Source organism: Mauremys reevesii, linkage group 7 (genome assembly GCF_016161935.1).
Source record: "Mauremys reevesii isolate NIE-2019 linkage group 7, ASM1616193v1, whole genome shotgun sequence".
NCBI classification, from domain to species: Eukaryota; Metazoa; Chordata; order Testudines; family Geoemydidae; genus Mauremys; species Mauremys reevesii.
The window spans coordinates 4,356,577-4,376,524 of record NC_052629.1 but is presented as its reverse complement, the minus strand read 5'-3'; the positions used below and the strand labels follow the sequence as shown (position 1 = coordinate 4,376,524).

Below are 19,948 nucleotides of genomic sequence, written 5' to 3'. Positions count from 1 at the left end.
AGGTGCAATCACATAAGAAGAAATGTGGGGAGGAGGGAAGCAGAAGTGAAAATCATGAGCTTTGCAGTCAGATTGAGAGGGATGCCAACAGAAAAGCAAAAAAAAAAAAAGTTTAGTGAGTGTAAAGGAGAAATGCCTCCTACCCACACACGATAGCTCATCCTGTGTTTTCATTCGATTCTATTTAGCTATTGCATTATATAAATGCTCTGAGAAAGACGAGATTCCCAAATTCTCCACACGCTAGGCCAAAAAGGGCTAGGAACATACACAAAAGTAGCACACTTAGCCCATGAGTGAGGGGGAGGGGCTGGTTAAGGAAGTGCCTCAATATCACTCGATAACCTCATTAGATGTCAAGAAGCTTTAACCGGCTCCAAAAGAAGTCCTGTCCAGTCCTCCATGGCCTGAAGAACAGTGGCTATGACGTTGGGGGTTGGAGGATGGCAAGATTAAAAAGAATCAGGAGAGCAACCTACAGGAACTTCAGGGTTCTGTAAATGATATGGGGGACCCCCGATGAAACGAAAGGATAAGAAGGTAAGAACTGAAGCCAGAAAGCAGAGAGTGGCCTTCTCTACAGAAGTGTTAAGACTGCTCTTGGAGGTGCACAAGGTGTATTTTCCACTCTAACCACCGCTCACTCCCCATTAAAGCACACATTTTAGACTGACTGCACAAGAGTTACCAAGGTTACAGACATAGTCCTTCCAAGGCACCAAAGCAGATTTATATCTGCTACCTGCCTAACCTGTGTCGCAACCCTCATCCCTGCCAACCCCACCTTTCACACTGGTTTCTCTTACAGGACAGGTAGCACATCCACAATGCTATCTTAGACTTTGAAATCTCAAACATTCCCAGAGGTCCTTCCACTGCAGAGAACAAATCAGAAGAGTTAATCTGGAAGCACAAGAGAAACTCAGGCTGAAACACCTTGAAATCCCCCTGCTCTATTTGGCTGCCTAAACCAATCCATGCAAATAGCTTAATAGTCCCATTCTAAATGACACCGACACGGAAAAAAGTTCCATTTTTATTCAGCAAAGTCTGGCTCAGCCATACTTGACACCAGGGCCGGCTCCAGGCACCAGCATAGCAAGCAGGTGCTTGGGGCGGCCAATGAAGAGGGGGGCGGCATGCCCGGTGGCAATTCAGCAGCAGGGCTGTCACTCCCTCTCAGAGCGAAGGACCTGCTGCCGAATTGCCGCTGTAGACACTCGGCGGTAGAGCTGCCGCTGGATTGCCGACTATCACAATCGCAACAGCGGCTTTTTTTTTTTTTTTTTGGCTGCTTGGGGCAGTAAAAACACTAGAGCCGGCCCTGCTTGACACAGGAATACCTCAGAAGCTTAAAGTTATTTTCTATTATATTTTGTTACATTCTTCCGCATCCTTTTTTTCCCTCTCTCTCTCTCTCTGATAAAGAAAATATGAACATTATTTTACACAAATACCTATCTTTTCTTAAAACAAAGCATAGTCTTTAGATTATAGAAAAGAACTCGGATTTGGGAGACGTGGGTTCTATTCTCAACTTAGCACCAGATTCTGACCTTGAGTGAACAACTCCCAAAACAAAGAGCACAAACAAAAGCCTTCCCCCGCCCCCAAGATTTGAAAGTATCTTGTCCCCTTATTGGTCCTTTTGGGTCAGGTGTTAGCCAGGTTACCTGAGCTTCTTAACCCTTTACAGGTAAAAGGATTTTGGTGCCTCTGGCCAGGAGGGATTTTATAGAAAGGAGGGTTTTATAATTTTATAATTTTGTATACAGGAGGGTTGTTACCCTTCCCTTTATAGTTATGACACAAGTGTGTAGGGCCATTGTGTCCTGCAATCCAGGACTATGACGCTCAGCAATGTGCAGGACATAGTGGATGGATTTGCAGAAACGGGCTTCCTGAACTGCAATAGGGCTATGACACATATACCCCTATTTTGGCACCATCCCACCTTGCCCTTTATTCCCTGCTTGAAGTCAAAATTCTCTCTACAGCAAGCAGTATGGCTTTACTTTACGTGAATTTAGTCCTGAATCTTGGTGGAAGGTGTTCTCTCTCTGTAAAGCCTTATAATTGTTACCAGCCTAGACTGGATTTGAATGGATAACCTGGAGGTGAAAAGCTCCAGATCTCATTACTAATTCCTTGACCTGTACTGATTCCATACAGCAAACACTGAAATCACAGGGGATTATGCCTCTACTAAGAGGAATAGCAGCAGGAGCAGATAAACTCTTAAACCCATGATCTTTGTTCTTATGCAAATATATCAAGCAAACAGGGAAAGACTGAATACAAAGAAGAGTGGTCTCCAGAGGTTTTACAGGAGCAATATACTACTTTGTATCTCAGTCACAGCTAACACAGATCATAGTTATTTAAAAAAAAAAATCCCATTTGTCTCAAAGTGTTCTAAAATGAAGGCAAGAGACTTTTTGGCTCCATTCAAATGTGCACAAGTGCCACCCCACCCACCCACACCCTGACTAATACATTAGGCAAGTAGTATTTCACAATACCTATGCCATAGATTAGAGAAATCCTGGACGCTACATCTAAGGCTAAGTCTACACTGGCACTCTTGTCCCTAAAAACTGTGTCGATCAGAGGTGTGAAAATACACACCCCCTCCCCCGAGCGACAAAAGTTTTAGTGACAAAAAGCGCAAGTGTGGACAGTGCTTTGTCAGCGGGAGTTGTGCTCCTCTTGACGAATCTACCGCCTCGGCTGGGGGTGGTTTTATTTTGTCGCTGGGAGAGCTTACGCCATTGTAAGGTTTGCTGTGCAGACATAGCCTAAATGTGCAGAGCCCAGCATCTAATATCTACCCTCTAAGAGCTATGTTGGCTCTCACTACCCAATGAACATTCACTACATTTAGACCCTGGTGCTATGGCAGTACGGATACGCGCCAGCCCTAATGATGCAAGAGGAAATTCTCACGGTGTTTCAAAGTGGCATCAGCAGAGCGAGGTCTAGAGGAAGTGTCTTATATCATTTTATTTTTTTAAACTTCGCAATGTCATACCTTCCAGAGAGGTTGACACACCAGGGGATAGCCACAAACAACTAAAAATGTTCATCAATGGAGTAGATGCTACTCGATACCTTTAAATGACTACTATATGTGCAGATTTACTGCTTCATTAGATTATCTACATAGACAGCAATGGGAAAGAAACATTCTGATCAGTAGCAGTTCCCTTAACCTCTTTCTGTTGAAGGATGTTCCTTCCCTGACTAGCCATTACTTCCCCTCTACCCCCTTCCCAAAATAGGGATGCCTTTCGAAAACCTGTGTGACTGTCAACCACTAACACCAGTGACCACTGTGATGTTATGAGTGTAATATAATATTTCATTGAAAGGTGACATAGGGCCAGAAAGAGTTAATTAACTCACAGACTGACCTGACCCATGGCCGAACTTTAAAGACTTGTTAGGAAGATCTGTAAATGAACAGAGCTTTGAAATGCAAGCCTGCATTGTTAGAGATAGAAGGGTAGATGTTTGCTCAGGTCTTGTGATGTAAGCAAACAAGTCTTGTCTATTGTTATAGCTTTGATTCAAAGATCAAAAAAGGAATATTAACATTTATGATGACACTTCAGTGAAATAGTATTATTGTCTACATGTCTCTTTGAAGGTTGTGATAAACTGTATATTAACTGTTTAATGGATAAATTACACTATGCTAATTGCCATGATGTTTGGGAGACAGAAGATTAAACTTATTCTCTCAGGCCAAGAGTCTGCTGGGAAATGTATAAAAACCCTTGGACACCATCCTGTTTTATCTCAGATTTGTGTTGGGTTTCAAGAAGGGGAAACCCTAAACCAAAATAATTTAGATCCCCAGTCACTGACTGGAGTCACCCTGAATATGGACAGTGGACTATAACCTGTGGATTATTTCTAAAAGGACTTTTGGCAACTACAAACTCATCTCTGCTATGTATCTGAACCTTAAGAATTGAATTCAAGTCTGTAGGTATATTGATCTTTTAACCAACACACTCTCTCTTCTTTTTTAATAAATTTTAGTTTAGTTAACAAGAATTGACTATAAGCGTGTATTTTGGGTAAGATCTAAATTATAATTGGACCTGGATGTGTGGCTGATCCTTTGGGGTTGGAAGAACCTTTTCTTTTATATGATGAGATAAGATTTTCAGTAATCATCATCATATCTGACAGGTGTGTCTGGATGGAGGCCTGAGGCTGGGCACTTTAAGGGAACTGCATTATTAGGACTTTTGAGTAACCAGTATGGTAATACAGAAGCTGTTTTGGGCTGGCTTGCTGAATCTAAGTACTAGAATATCCACCAGCTTTTGGGGTTTGTCTGCCCTGTTCTGTTTGCAGTTCACCCTAACTGAGTGACCAGAGCTGGCTCCCACAGGCAGCATCTTCACAGTCACACATAGGAAAAGAGCCGTTCACCTGCTACAGGGGCATTTTTGTTCCATGTCCGTATGGTGTCTAACACAATGGGGTCCTGGTCTACGACTAGGGTACCTAGGTTCTACGGTAATACAAATTAATAATAATTTGTTGCTTTTTGTTATAGTTGAGCAGCTCTAGCCGAGATATTCGCATCCTCTTCTAAGCCCCTCCATCTCACTCTCACATACAAAACATTCTAGCAGAAAAGAACCAAACCCACCATATTAAGACTAACTAGAGGACATCATTGTATCATGAGTCGTGCATTTTAGGTCTCCTTGTGAAATCCTATATACCAACGTTCACTTTAAAAATAGTTTGAGGAAAAGAAAGAAAAATGTAATACAAGTTAGACAAACAATCAGAAGACTCAGGCAGGCAGTGATGACACTTTTTACAGTGTTAGCACAGATCACATTATAAAATGTTCTCGCAAGTGACCTTGTGTCAGTTACACATTTCTGATTAACTCTTTTGCATCTTAGAGTCTAACATATAATCTCTGTTGTTGCTAAGAACATCTAGTCTGCCAAAGAAAGCATGAGCAGCCTCAGAAGCAGAATGACGCACCTAAAACAATAAATACTAATCCGCAGTGCAGATTCCATGCAACTGAATTTGGTCATAGAAAATGGGATCAAAAGTTCTAAAACAAACATGCACTGGAAAAATTAGGAATCATCCCACAAGCATATCCAAAGTCTGGAGCAATTCTTAAAAGAATAATTGCTGTCAAGTTAAGAGAAAGGGGAGAGCAGAAGAAAGCCCAGCATGTATAAAAAGTAGCCATTAGGCAGTGTTTTGTGGACACTTTAAAAATGACACACACAGCTTATTGATCTGTGTTATCATGATTAAACCATACATGGTACTCCATCCATAACCACTCCTCACTTAAAAGCTTGAGAGAGAAAAAAAGATAGGCATTAGAAAGCCAAGAAAATAAACACAGTGGCTCTGGCTGATAGACTGGGGGAGGCAAGGAGTGGGCCAGACCAAAGGGACTCCCACTCAGAATGCTCTACCTCCAGCCTCTAGATATTTAAATCAGCAAAACCCTTGCAGCAATGAGCAAATATACAATACTAGCGAGCATCTAGGACCTCCAGGAGAAAGAGGAACCAATAAAAAGTAATTCTGTATACATCCACCAGGATCCGAAGGTGAGTCAACAAGACTTCAGGGTCAGCGGTATCAGACTGCTGCTGACAGATCGAAAAGGAACTGCATGGACACTCAACCTTTGTCTGAGACTAGAAGCTCACCAACCAGTGACTAGCATAGTCTCTGTGCCAGACCCAGGGTCAAACACTCACGGAAGTCTGAGGATTCCATTATCTGCTCTATCTTTTGTAAGCACCAAGCAGAAAGCGGGGGACTTTGGTCATTAAATACTTCCTTAGGTTTATTTCTGAGCTTCTCTTTCCCTGTACATTCCCCCAAACCCACCCCTAAATTTAGCAAACATTATTATCGTGCATTGGAGGGGGGGGGAGAGCCAAAACGGTCATTTTGTTTACTTCTCTCTCTGCATACCAGCACCATCCAGGGAGTCAAAGATATGCACATGCCTGAGTGCAGACACAGATACAGTGGATGCTGGTTATGCACAAATTCTTGGTTTCCAGTAAAAAGTTGCCATTATCCAAGAGTTGTAAATAAATTAAGGTGTTTAAGTGCACGCACTGCATATGTACAATATTACAATTATACAGTGATAAACTACAACTGTCCTTACAATGAGTAAAATAAACATAAAAAATGTTGACGTAGTTATAATCAGTGCTCAAAGTGAAACAGCACACACATTTAAAAACACAATTTATCCAATGTTGTTTGCTAATAACCAGCATCCACTGCTCAGCTACTCACACTTGCTTAGCAAAGGGCTCACGTAGTGCCTCCAGAACCCAAACGCCAACGGCAAAACACAGGTCCACATTGTGATGGGTTACCCTGGGGTGCCACCTGATGTCCTGGGGTGCCACTGAGCCCGCCCGTTCCACCAGCCTGGGTTCCCTCACCCTGTCCTGCTGAGCCAGGCCCTCAAGCCTCATCTAGCACGCACACAGGTAGGGACATGCCCAGCTGCAGAAAGAGACAGACACTGAAATCAGCTCTGTATGGAAAGAAACAGCTAGGGGATTGCCCAGCACTACAGTGCACACCCCTTCTCGGGTGCAAACCCCAAATTGTATTGTCCTGCGCTGCACAGAGAACTGTACAACGTAAGCTCATGAAAATCGCCCCCTCCCTCAATGTGGAGGAAGACATACACAGCTTTTTGCCCTCAGTTATGAATTGCACAAACTGGTTTAGAGAAAACAAAACAAGTTTATTAACTACAAAGGATATATTTTAAGTGATTATAAGGGATAGCTAACAGATCAAAGAGGATTACTGAACAAAAAAAGCAAACATGCAAACTAAGCTTAATACACTATAGAAACTGGCTACAAGTAGTAAATTCTCACCCTAGATGTTGTTTTAAGCAGGTTGCAGACTTTCTTGAAGATGAGCTACTCTTGCTTGCAGCTTAAAATGCCTGATATTCCTTTCACAGGCCAGGCACCTTTCCCAGCCTGGGTCCAATCCTTCTCCCACCCTTTGTCTCTTTCTAGATGTTCACAGCAGTCATCCTGGCCGGGGATTCAGTGACGAAAGAACCCTGATCATCTCACTCTCCTGTCTTAAAATAGGATTTACATATGATGGGAATTCTTTGTTTCCCAGTTTGATTCCCCAGGGTGGTGGAACATTTCACAACAAAGCATTGTTTTAAGTTAGGTCAAAATGTGGGTCTAAATTAACTGTCTGGAATTCTGTTAAGGATGGCTTTGCTCAAAGAAATGACTGCCATAGTGTAGTCATGAACACTCATTTCAATTAGTGCAGGGGTTCTCAAACTGGGGGTCATGGCCCCTCAGAGGGTCATGAGGTTATCACATGAGGGGTTGTGAGCTGTCAGCCTCCAACCTCTAACCCCGCTTCACCTCCAGCATTTATAATAGTGTTAAATATAAAAGAAGTGTTTTGAATTTATAAGGTGGGTCACACAGAGGCTTGTTGTGTGAAAGGGATCATCAATACAAAAGTTTGAGAATCATTGAATTAGTGCGTGAGATACCCTACTTTTAAGAGTTATACTGAGCCAGTTATCTCCATACAGAAGTTAAGACAGTTCAGAAAAAATAGTTATGGGTGACAGAGCACATTAAGGGACCCTTTTCCCAACAGCATTCCACCTTATCTGGCAGAATGAATATCATGTCTAAATTGCTTTACTTATTCTGCTAGACATGTTCCTAAGAAGTGCTAGGAATATTTGTTTCGCGTGGGTTTTTCTGTTGAGAAAATGACATTTATTACAGAATCTCCAGTCTGGCCTGGCTTGCTAAGGAATTACATGTTAAAGTCAGCTGCACAAGAACTCATTAAAGTGACCTTTAGAATTAAAATGTTCTGCCTTAAACAAGAGACTTTGTTGAATATTCCCACTAAATAATATCCACTGTTTACGACTTGTGGATCAGTCCTCAAACCACTGATTTAATATGTTAACTACACAGTAAAAGTTTGCACAAGGTCAATCAAATGTCAATTATATTCCGTGCAGATTATAACATGGTGAATTGTGTCTGAAAAAAAATCAGAGAAATGTTTATGTAGTTCGGGCCCAAAATTTAGTTTTCATATGCTTTTATTAAACATGATGTAGCATCACAACTTTGCACATATTAAAAAAAAAAAGACCATCTCCGCCCTCAGAAAATTTACCATCTAACTTAGAGAAAAAGAAGCTGGTATTATTACACCCAGCAAGAGAATCATGCAAGTGTTGGTATTTTTAAATAGATGTTCACCATGGAAATCCAAGCAGTAGTAGCCAGTTTTGAGGAGGATTGAGGAGAGCAAAGATATCAAATCCAAGCAGTAGTAGCCAGTTTTGAGGAGGACTGAGGAGAGCAAAGATATGAGACGCACAAAAAGGATTCTCCTGCACACACTGGAAGCTCAAATACAACTGCATTTCAGCATGTTAGCACATTAAAAGTAGACAATCTAGTTTCATGTCCAGACCCACTGAAAGTCAAAATGTGATCTAGCAAAAGTATATTTGGTTTTGAAATTCCAGGTTGGCGGGGGGGAGGGGAGGGCACAGTTGGGTTTTTGTTTTGTTTTTTAAATGTGAAAATGGTCAGTATCCCTTTAACACATCTCAGGAATTCTCTCTTCCCTCAGCTCCCAGGAAGGGTGCATGTGATAACTGGTCCACTCTCTAAGAAGCTAAAACCAATCAGATAACTGTTTGCTCTAGATGTTCCAGGCACTTTTAAGATAAAAAAAATCTGACTGACAAAGCAGTTTATGGTGCCAGTTCAGCTTCTGTATTTCCTTCACAACTGGACTGTTTGTATTTGAGTGATCTCTTCCTCATTTCACTGCCCTTCTAATCTAACCTGCTGGTTTAGTCCCGGTTTTGTGACTTCACCACACTACAGGATCAAATTAAACATGAGTTGTCAAGAGGAAAACGTTTCACCCTGAATTCTTCTCTACCATATGTGAAACATGCCACATGGGCCTTGTAGAGGCTCAGCAACTTAACACTTTTATAGTGCTTTACACATCTACTGTTTATGGTAGCACCGCTATGTGCCAGGTGCTTTGGAACGGTCCCTACCTTAAGGATAACACTATCTAAGAAAATACATAAGAATTTAAATAAAGTCTCCACAGCTATGTATAATGAAGTTTGTCCACAATATTTAAAGCCTCTGAACATCTTGGGACAAAGATATCACAGAAGAAACCCCAAGTTTCTTAATCATTAATTGTATTTTAAACCTGAAGGATCTAGTCTAACACACTGGACTCAGTAGCAGGAAATGAAAATGTGTTTTATGTGCTTCATGCTGTACAATATACACTATTCGTCTCACAATATCATTGTAAGGAGAGACAGCAAGTATCAGGGTTTTTGTGTATCTGCATTAAGCGATTTGCAACAAGCATTGTGTGAGTAGTGTATAGGCATTATTATCCTGAGATTAAGGTTTCTTTTTGCCTCATATCATTGCTGCCACACAACAGTTATGGTCTGAAACAAGTGCTCAGCATTCTCATCAGACATCCCATGGTGCACTGCTCCACTGCTGTGGTGATGCATTTTGGCATTTCCCACCCTGCACATTGTAGGATACCTACTGGAAGGCAATGGAATTCTGGAGTTTGAGGAGAGGGGGAGACGTCAAACTACATTCCCATGATCTCTCTTTTCATCCCATCATCCATCTGGGTTTTGCAAGCCAGTGCCGTTTTCAAAGTGCAGTCAAGGAAGCATGGAAGAAACATTGGCGCACACTGCAATCCTTAGGATGATGACTATAAACAGGCTGCAGCAAGCAGGTCACCTGAAAGACGAAGGTTGACATCCAGGAAACACATCTCCTAGATATTTTCCAGAAGCGCCTTCACTGAGAGTGCCACTTTTGGACTTGGACAACTAGCACTGACTAGTGGGACAGAATAATGATGTAGACCTGAATGATCAGAAGTGCTGGCAGAATTTCAGGATGTCAAAAGCCACTTTTGTACAAACCTGTGCAGAGTTCAGGCCAGGGCTGCAGTGGCAGGACACCTATGTGAGAGTTTCCCTCAGTGTGGAGAAGCGTACAGCTAGTACCATCTTGAAGCTTGCAATCCCCAGCTACTACTGATCAGTAACTAACTAGCTTGGTCTTGGTAAGATTAACCACTGGGACTGTTGGCATGGACGTGTGCGCAGCTATCAAGAAAGTGCTTTGCCCCCGATTCCTAAGGCTAGGCAATGCATGGGAGGTGAATGGTTTTGCACAATTGGAGTTCACAAATTGTATTGGGGCCATTGATGGGATCCAGATGCCTGTTCTTTGCACCTTCACCCTCCAGCACCAGGCTGTGGAGGAGTTCAAAGTTATTTCATCCTGGGGCTGCAAGGCCTGGTTGATCAGCATGGACAGTTCACCAACATTAATGTGAGGTGGTCTGGAAATGTCCACGGTGCCAGGAGCGTTAGAAACCTGAGAATTTCCTGTAATGAAAAAAAAAGAACTTTTGCTTCAATAGTCTTTGTGGACTATGGCAGTGCCATTCCTCAGCCATTCTGGGAGACCCTGCTTATCCTCTGCTTCCCTGACTTACAAAGCCTTCTGTTGGGCAACTGGATGGGAGAAAGATACATCATGAGTAACTGCAGAATAACAGTGGAACGTACATTTGGGAAACTGAAAGGTAGATGAAGGAGCCTGATGTCAAGGCTGATGAGAAATCTCCCTCTTATGATAGCTGTTTGCTGTGTTTTACACAACTTTTGTGAGAGGAAGGTGAATAGCCTTGTAGATGGCTGGAGGATAGCTACTGTAATGCCAATATTTAAAAAGGCTCTAGAGGTGATCCCAGTAACTACAGACAGGTAAGTCTAACATCAGTACCAGGCAAATTAGTTGAAACAATCGTAGAGAATAAAATTGTCAGACACATAGAAGAACATAAATTGTTGGGCAAAAGTCAACATGGTTTCTGGGAAATCGTGTCATACTAATCTATTAGAGTTCTTTGAAGGGGTCAACAAACATGTGGACAAGGGGGATCCAGTGGACATAGTGTATTTAGATTTCCAGAAAGCCTTTGACAAGGTCCCTCACCAAAGGCTCTTACATAAATTAAGTTGTCATGGAATAAGAGGGAAGATCCTTTCATGGACTGAGAACTGGTTAAAAGACAGGGAACAAAGGATAGGAATAAATAGTAAATTTTCAGAAAGGAGTGGGGTAACTAGTGGTGCTCCCCAAGGGTCAGTCCTAGGACCAATCCTATTTAACTTATTCATAAATAATCTGGAGAAAGGGATAAAAAGTGAGGTGGCAAAGTTTGCAGGTGATACTAAACTGCTCAAGATACTTAAGACCAAAGCAGACGGTGAAGAACTTAAAAAAGATCTCATAAAACTAAGTTATTGGGCAACAAAATGGTAAATGAAATTTAAAATGGATAAATGTAAAGTAATGCACACTGGGAAAAATAACCCCAACTATACATACAATATGATAGGGGCTAATTTAGCTACAACTAATCAGGAAAAAGATCTTGGAGTCATCGTGGATAGTTCTCTGAAGATGTCCACGCAGTGTGCAGCGGCAGCACAAAAGCAAACAGGATGTTAGGACTCATTAAAAAGGGGATAGAGAATAAGACGGAGAATATCTTATTGCCCTTATATAAATCCATGGTACTCCCACATCTTGAATACTGCATACAGATGTGGTCTCCTCATCTCAAAAAAGACATACTGGCATTAGAAAAGGTTCAGAGAAGGGCAACTAAAATGATTAGGGGTTTGGAATGGGTCCCATATGAGGAGAGATTAAAGAGGTTAGGACTTTTCAGCTTGGAAAAGAGGAGACTAAGGGGGGATATGACAGAGGTATATAAAATCATGAGTGATGTGGAAAAAGTGAATAAGGAAAAGTTATTTACTTATTCCCATACTATCAGAATAGGGGCCACCAAATGAAATTAATGGGCAGCAGATTTAAAACAAATAAAAGGAAGTTCTTCACACAGCGCACAGTCACTTTATGGAACTCCTTGCCTGAGGAGGTTGTGAAGGCTAGGACTATAACAGGGTTTAAAAGAGAACTGGATAAATTCATGGGGTAAGGAATGGTGTCCCTAGCCTTTGTTTTTCAGAGGGTGGTGATGGGTGGCAGGAGAGAGATCACTTGATCATTACCTGTTAGGTTCACTCCCTCTGGGGCACCTGGCACTGGCCACTGTCAGTAGACAGGATACTGGGCTGGATGCACCTTTGGTCTGACCCAGTACGGCCATTCTTATGTTCTTACATTCTTATGGTTGGGAGACTTGCTGAATGTTTTGAACTACCAGAGAAGATGACACGCTACAGGGGCACAGAGTCAGGCATGCATTGTGCTCCTACTTTGAGGCTAGGGATCACTTGTGAGAAATGTGTATGCTTTTGTTTAAGGCTTAAATCAGGATTACTACACACATATTAGCATGTACGTGCCATGCTGCAAAGCTTCCGTCATGCTATAAGTGGGGATTCTACTATGCTTTGTGGGGGTTTTAACATAGTGTATGTATGGATCTTACTCTAGTGTATGCAAAGGTGCAGTGGAGGTGGACATTTTCATTAGTTGTTCTAGATGCCCAGCCCAGACTACAAAAACATTTTGAAAATATTTTTAATAAACAATACACCAATGTAAATGTTTAGATCAGTAAAAAATATTAACATACATACCAATATGCAAATAGTAAATGAAAAAAAAATATACCACAGTCAAGAGTAGCATGCAGACAAGTTTCTGCTTTTAAGGTCACAAATGTGCACATGTAGACAACTCAACCCTGTTGTCTGCATTTTTGATGTGGGAGGGCCTCTCCCTTGCGGGTATCTCCCACTGTCTACCATTTTCTTTGTTGTCCCATGGCACAGAATGCCTGGAGCAGGACCTGTTTCTGAGCATTGTAGCTGGGGGGAGACAGGCGGTGAAGCAGTCCTTGACCAGAGAGCTAGCATGTTTTCCAGGAAGCTTTGCGTCTTTGTATCCCCAGCAGCTGTGTTTGTGAGGACCATGCCATTCTCCTGTCTTTTTCCTTCTCTCGGTCATGCTCTTCCTTCCACTCCTCTGTCTTTTTCATCTCTTTCTTTGTCCTTAGTTGCCACAAGCTGTCAGCTGCTCGGAGGGGCAGGGGAAGAGGGTAGGAAAAAAACAGCTAGTTATTGTCCAAATTGAAGTCTCAATGCCAGCAGTGATTAAATGTTGCTTTTTCCTTGATTTTGGAATTCTATTCCCACAGCTCTTCCCAGTCTTGGGTGAGCTCGGAGATGGTAAGACTTTTCACAATCGTCTTTGTTTGTGTAGAAGCCCTGGGCCTGTGGTGGGTGGTTGTTCTGCCAACTTGGGCAAAGGGATAATAAATGTGAGGTAGACTATGGGTGTCGAGAATAGGATCACCTCTGCAGGCTGTCATAGAATCACAGAATATCAGGGTTGGAAGGGACCTCAGGAGGTCATCTAATTCAACCCCCTGCTCAAAGCAGGACCAACCCCAGTCAGATTTTTGCCCCAGATCCCCAAATGGCCCCCTCAAGGATTGAACTCACAACCCTGGGTTTAGCAGGCCAATGCTCAAACCACTGAGCTATCCCTCCCCTCGTATCCTGTCCATACATTGGAGGAACCATCTCCTCAAAAGGCAAAGGATTATGATCAAAAAGTCAATAGGCAAACAGAGAAAAACATGCCATGCAGCTGTTTGACGGGGTGGTATCCCAAAGCTGGCGCAGGAATGGAAGGGAAGCATAAGCTGAAGGGGCAGTGCCAAGAGTGCTGCACTGCTGTGCAGTCTCTGTGGACAATTAGAGCACTCTTTGGCTTACGTTCTCTTTAACCCTTGCGGACCAGCATAAAGTGCTCTGCAAAACAAACAATGTTCTGCATTAGCTCCCTAGGGCTTACAGTGCCTTACAGTATCTTTTTCAAAATATTTGTGTACCACGCATGACTTTTCTGGTGTAACCCATAATACCTCACACTGACTAAAAGCTGAGGGCATTAATGAAAGCGTGAGCCAGATAAATGCTTAGTGCTTTCTCTTTTCTGCAATTGCTGCTACAATAGAAGTGCTTTTATTTAAAACCACCTCATTGTTAAAAATATAAACTATATGGAGATCTACCTATCTCATGGAACTGGAAGGGACCCTGGAAGGTCATTGAGTCCAGCCCCCTGCCTTCCCTAGCAGGACCAAGTACTGATTTTGCCCCAGATCCCTAAGTGCCCCCTCAAGGATTGAACTCACAACCCTGAGTTTAGCAGGCCAATGCTCAAACCACTGAGCTATCCCTCCCCCCACATGGTGCAGCTGGGGGGTGTTGGGTGTTGATTGTGGAATGAAGACTGGGTGGGAATAGACGGCCAACAGGCAACACAGGGGCTAGTTAGGACACAGCAAACAAGCTATGGCTGTGTTTCGCATCGATAGAAAAGCGTAGAATTTACACACTCCTCAGCACAGACAGCACTATGAGCAATGGGTGGAGGAGTTAAAAGCCCAGGTGATGGAAAATGCCTATACAAACATGGTGGGGTTGAAAACACATGAGGCAGAAAGAAGGTAGACCAACATGGCAACACCCTCAATACAGCTGTATTATAATAGATCACACAGTACTTACTGCAAGTGATCCCTTCCCCAGGTCAGATATGTTCCTGTGATCCAGATGGTTTCTCTGGTTGTGAAGTGGCCATCTCCTGAGTCTCCAGGACTTCGTTTCTCTCTTAGGGCTTGTATGCACTAGTGCTTATTTTGACATAAGTTAAGTCGCTCAGGGGTGTGGAAAAGCCACCCCCGAGTGAGGCAAGTTACACTGACCTAAGCGCCTGTGTGGACAGCGCTATGTCAGGGGGAGACGCTCTCCCGCCGATATAGCTACTGACGTTCAGGGAGGTGGAATAATTATGCCGATGGGAGAGTTTTCTCCCATTGGCATCGAGTGTTTGCACTAGCAGTGCTACAGCAACGCAGTGCTACAGCCACTGTAGCAATTCGTGTAGTCTAGCCCTTAATCCATCAAGTCAACGATATCAGAGAATTCATTCAGTCTCCTCCCTCTTGGTTTGCACCTTGGTTGACATTGGTGGAGGGTGTCCTCAAAATGCAGGGGTTCAGCGGTGAGATTTCCGGCAAGTTGACAGTCCTATTCATTATAGAAGCTGCAGATGCTGCAAGCTCTCCCAGAGGTCCTATTATCGTACTTCACACTCTTATAACCCAGTCGGAGTTCCTTTCCTTTATTGCAGCATTGGCTTAAGTCCCAGTTGAACCTCCCTCTCTTTCATTTGTTTGGACAGCTGCTTGTATATTTGCGCATTTCAGTGGCTAGAATTCAGATGGGCCTGTACATTCTCCTCTCCCCTCAGGGCAATGAAGTCTCTGACCCCACCCGGAGGCCACACTGCAGTACGAGTCTTGACTGATCAGCATTAAGGAACATGACAGCTTTGTGATCTCCACAAGAGCTGGAATTACAAGACACAGAACCTGCACCAGCATTTAAACAGTTATTTTATCCTCCAACTAGGATGACCCCAGGCACTAGAGAGCACACATGTAAACAGACAGGCCAACCCCAAGCCAGCAAAGCAGTGTGGGATACCAACAGGAGGAACTGGCAGATGCACAACAGTTTTGGGATGGGTAAAGTCATCCCACATCTCTCAGTAAATCTGCTTTTAAAGTGGATTGAATAATGCATGTTAAAACACCAGATGATAAGCAACAACAACAACAAAAATTGACTGTGGAAGCAAGACCCTTTAACACGAAATAACGCAATAAGTTCTGCAATAAGTTCTGCAATAAATAACTGCAATAAGTTCCAATTGTAGACAAGCCCTTAGTTTCACCATCTAAACTGCAGATACTGAGGCAGAGAGGTGAAGTGATTTGTACAATAATGCTTCATAAGCAAGTCAATGGCAGAACCAGGATTAGAATGTAAGAATTCTTAAGACCATGCTTGTACTTCTCCTTTAAAAGGTCTGACAATATACAAAAGAAAATCTTTTTGAAGTGTTACAAGAGATAATGTGCTATTTTCAAGTTCGCCCTCATGAAAATGTACCTCCTTTAAGAAAGCCTGGCTGTTCAGCCCCCTCTATTACCACAAGCTTTACACTAATCTCTAATTTGCATGTTCATCAAGATACTGCACCCTCAAAGGCTCTTAGTTTGGAATTGGCAAGATGTCTGGTTTTGGGGTGGGGATGAAAAATGCTGACAAATGCAGAATCAGCCAGAGGACTTTATATGCAATATTTGTACAATCCAGAGAACATTTAAAAAAAACTATTTATATAATTAAAGGTGAGAATTAAAGGCCTAAACAAGCTAAGTTTTACCCTTCACCCAGTGCTGAAAGAAAGGACAATGACTTACAAAGATTATTGGAAAACACAAAGTTGTGCAAGAGACAGCAGAAGTTTTCTTCATAAGAATTTTGACAAAGATCATGTGTGTCCCTCATTTAGGAATCTATCCCAACTGTTTAAAAAAACTGTAATGGCAGTTTAAGTGTTTAGACTTCAAAAAATTAGATTCCTCTATACTGGAGATGCAGGACAGGAACTTACAGAACCAAAATGGAGGAAAGACCTGAACAACATATTGAAATCCCCAGGGCAACAGGCAACAAGCAGGCCGAGCACAACATGGAAACACACAACAGAAGCAGAACTGAAAGCCATCAAAATGATAACAGAAGAAGCTAAGAGTGCAGCGAGAGCCTGTCAGAGATAGAAGGCAATGGTGAAGACCCTATGTTCCGCATGGAACAAAGAGGCACACGTCAGTCAAGTGACTCAGACTGGCTATGCAGCAATTGCTCACCAAAAACCCATCCAAATGTTTATTTTCCTCCAAGCGCAGGCATGTAACTCCATTAATACAAACACACCCATCATTTAAGGTCCCGGTAAGTTGCACAGCAGCCTATTAAGTGCCATGCAGGCGCACAGGGGACCCAGCCCTGACAGACCTGCCACAGCCAGGAGACAGGTCCCCCTCCCCCATCCCGAAGCTAACCCAGCTCCTGGTCTGCCGCGGCTGGGGAACAGGCGCCCCTCCCCTGGCAGGGAGAGATGTGTCCTTCCCCCTGCCCTCATCCAGGTGCTGCTGCAGGGAGAGAGTGCTGGGGGGAGTCCTCTCTCCCTGCCATAGCCCCAGGGCAGCCTGCACCCCAAACCCCTCATCCACAGCCCCACCCCAGAGCCTGCACCCCCAGCTGGAGCCCTCACACCCCTGCACTCCAACCCTCGGCCCCACCCCCACCACATGAATTTTGCTATGTGCACCAATATGGAGGTGATGTGTCACACATCACCTCCTTATTGGTGCAGATAACAAAATTCATTCTGCACATGCCTGGGAAAAATTAGAGGGAACACTGCCCATCATCTATTTGCTAGATTCCAAAGGATCAAGGTATTCAGAGACTACAATACTGTATCTACACCATTCTTAGAGGGATAATGTGTTTTGAACATCGTTTCTCCTTCCCACTGATTCCCCTCATGTTATGTGCTCAAGTATTGGTTTGGGGTTCATACTGTGACCTGCATTCATAATTTGACCTGTAATTGGTATATAGGATTTATCAGATCCTTAATTGATCATTTCTAGTATTCTCCCGCCAGCAGTAGCCAGTAACTGCTGTTTTAGAGGAAGGTGAAAAATATAATGCACGTACCCAGTTACGCAATGCTGTACACGCAGGCAGGAGAGAGAAAATTCCTTCCTGATCCTTATGGTCATTAGCTTACACCTCAACCCCTACCAATGTACAAGATATTTAAATGCGTGACATATGACCTAAGTGTGGAACACCTAGAGTAACTATCAAACTTATTTTTAACTTATTCTCACTCTGTGGATCAAATGAACAGATCTGCACTCTCTAACAGGAGAGGTTCCCTACTCAAGGGTTTGCAGAGATGTTCCCTGCTCAGGCTTCTCATTAGACATGAGGGGAGATCCCTGACCAGGCTGTCCCCAAATTCAGTAAATGCAGGCCAGACTCACCTCAGCCGGACTGCGTTGGTATTGTTGTCATGCTTCCACCACCCGCCCAAGGCCGCAGAAGGTCCTCAGCTCTGCTCTTCCAGCAGCTGTAGCCCCCGCCCCTTCTCCTCGCTACACTTCCCCTCCAAAAGGGGAGAGAGATCTCGTAAGGATCGATGGTTAGGGGAAAGGGAAGGGAGAAAAATGGGGCCCCGTTACAGTTTTCACAGGAAGGGAGAGAGAAGTTGAGTCTCCTAACCCTATGAAGAACATAGCAGCCTAGGGCGGCTTCTTCTTCCTCTGTCTGTGAAAACCATATAGGCCCCAGCTGCTTCCCCTGCCCTGAAATCACAATGGGCTCCCTTCCTCAGAGGCCTTGCTCTACTGCTTTAAAAGGGAAGGGAAAGCAGAGAGAGAAGCAGGGGGCCTAACTCCCATAGATGGGTCACCTCCTCTTCCCAGCCCTGCTGGCTCCTGAGGTCTGCAAAGCGTCACCTAAACTGCCAGTACAGCAGCACAGGGAGGCCAAATCAGCGGTAATGCAGAATGCGCAACAAAACATGGATGCTCAAGAGCTCTGGTTTGCACGATATTTGATAACTCCTTTGTATTCAAAGCTAATCAAAGGGATTATTGCTCAAAAAAATTAGCCTTTACAATCCTGCTACAGTATTTGACTATAAGCCCTTGCTCAAGTGAATTCCCCAGGATGATTACAGTACTCTGACTATTCTGTTCTTTTTTTAAACCCAGGATTATAACCTGACTGATTTAGGGCAGAGTTTCTCAACGACCAGTCCGCAGACCGGTGCCGGAGAACTCCCGGACACAGTTTAGGAAGGCAGCAAGCCAGTCCCTGGTATCAAAAAGGTTGAGAAACACTGCTTTAGGGCATAGAATTCATTGGTGATAGATGACTTTATCCTTAATCCTGCTCTACCACTTCTTCCACTACATTTCTTTCCAGTCAGCATTGAAAACAAGACTGCAAATGGCATGCAGAGGTGCTTTGTCACAGAAGTTCTGTTTTTTGTACTAGATGTATAATCAAGATACTAACCATTCATCAAAGATACCATGGCACTTTTTGCAAATGTAATGGTGTTAATTCCAGTATTTTTGCCAAATTCTAATCTATGTATTTACATTCCACGTCCCTAATTTCCCACATCATTTCAGATGGATAAAATAGTCCCTCCAATTCCAGTTCTGAACTGTTGTGCAATGTTACTATGTACTATTGAAGAACTTCTGCATTCCACTCAGAGGAAGCGGCATCAATTCCTGTATATAGTGTATAATATACTGCAAGCAAGCAAGATGGAATTTTCAAGGCACCTAAGCCCCACTGAAAGTAAATGAGACTTGTGTCCTAAATCAATTGTCTCTCTAATATCCTGGGGCCAACACGGCTATAACACTGCAAACCTACCAATTAGGTGCTTTTGAAAATTCCACCCACAGTCAGTAAATGACTTTAGTATCTCTGCTTCAAAAAGGGTTACAAAATTACTATGCATAATAGAAATCTTAGCATGTGTCTCACTGATTCAGATACACTGCACAGTCTGCACGTAACAGGTTCCCAAGGTCTTCAAAGACCCTGAAGTAGGACATTCATTTTCTAAATACACTTCTACTGCTATCACTTTCCAGTTTCCAACAGTTCTAAACACTTCACAGGGAAGATATAAAACAATTTTTTATAAATACAAATCTATCCAACTTTTACAAGGAAACAACAGGAGCGGCGCCAGCGTTTCTCGCGCCCTAGGCAGAATTTGGGGGGGCGGCATTTTGTGCGCTCCCCCCGGGGCGCACAGGAGCTTCCAGTTCCACTCCCATCGCGCCGCTGAAGAAGGACCCT

General features: G+C 43.2%; 1 protein-coding gene and 1 long non-coding RNA gene across 2 annotated transcripts in view; both read right to left on the bottom strand.

Moving 5' to 3' along the window:
• Positions 1-19,948, bottom strand: part of WBP1L (WW domain binding protein 1 like) — a 78,733-nt gene that overhangs the window by 49,149 nt on the left and 9,636 nt on the right. The gene's annotated exons all lie outside the window — the stretch shown is intronic.
• On the bottom strand, positions 13,059-14,992 carry LOC120368593. Its single transcript, XR_005582680.1, has 2 exons — positions 14,699-14,992; positions 13,059-13,193 (listed from the first exon to the last, which is right to left on the bottom strand). It is a non-coding gene; the product is annotated as an uncharacterized LOC120368593 (long non-coding RNA).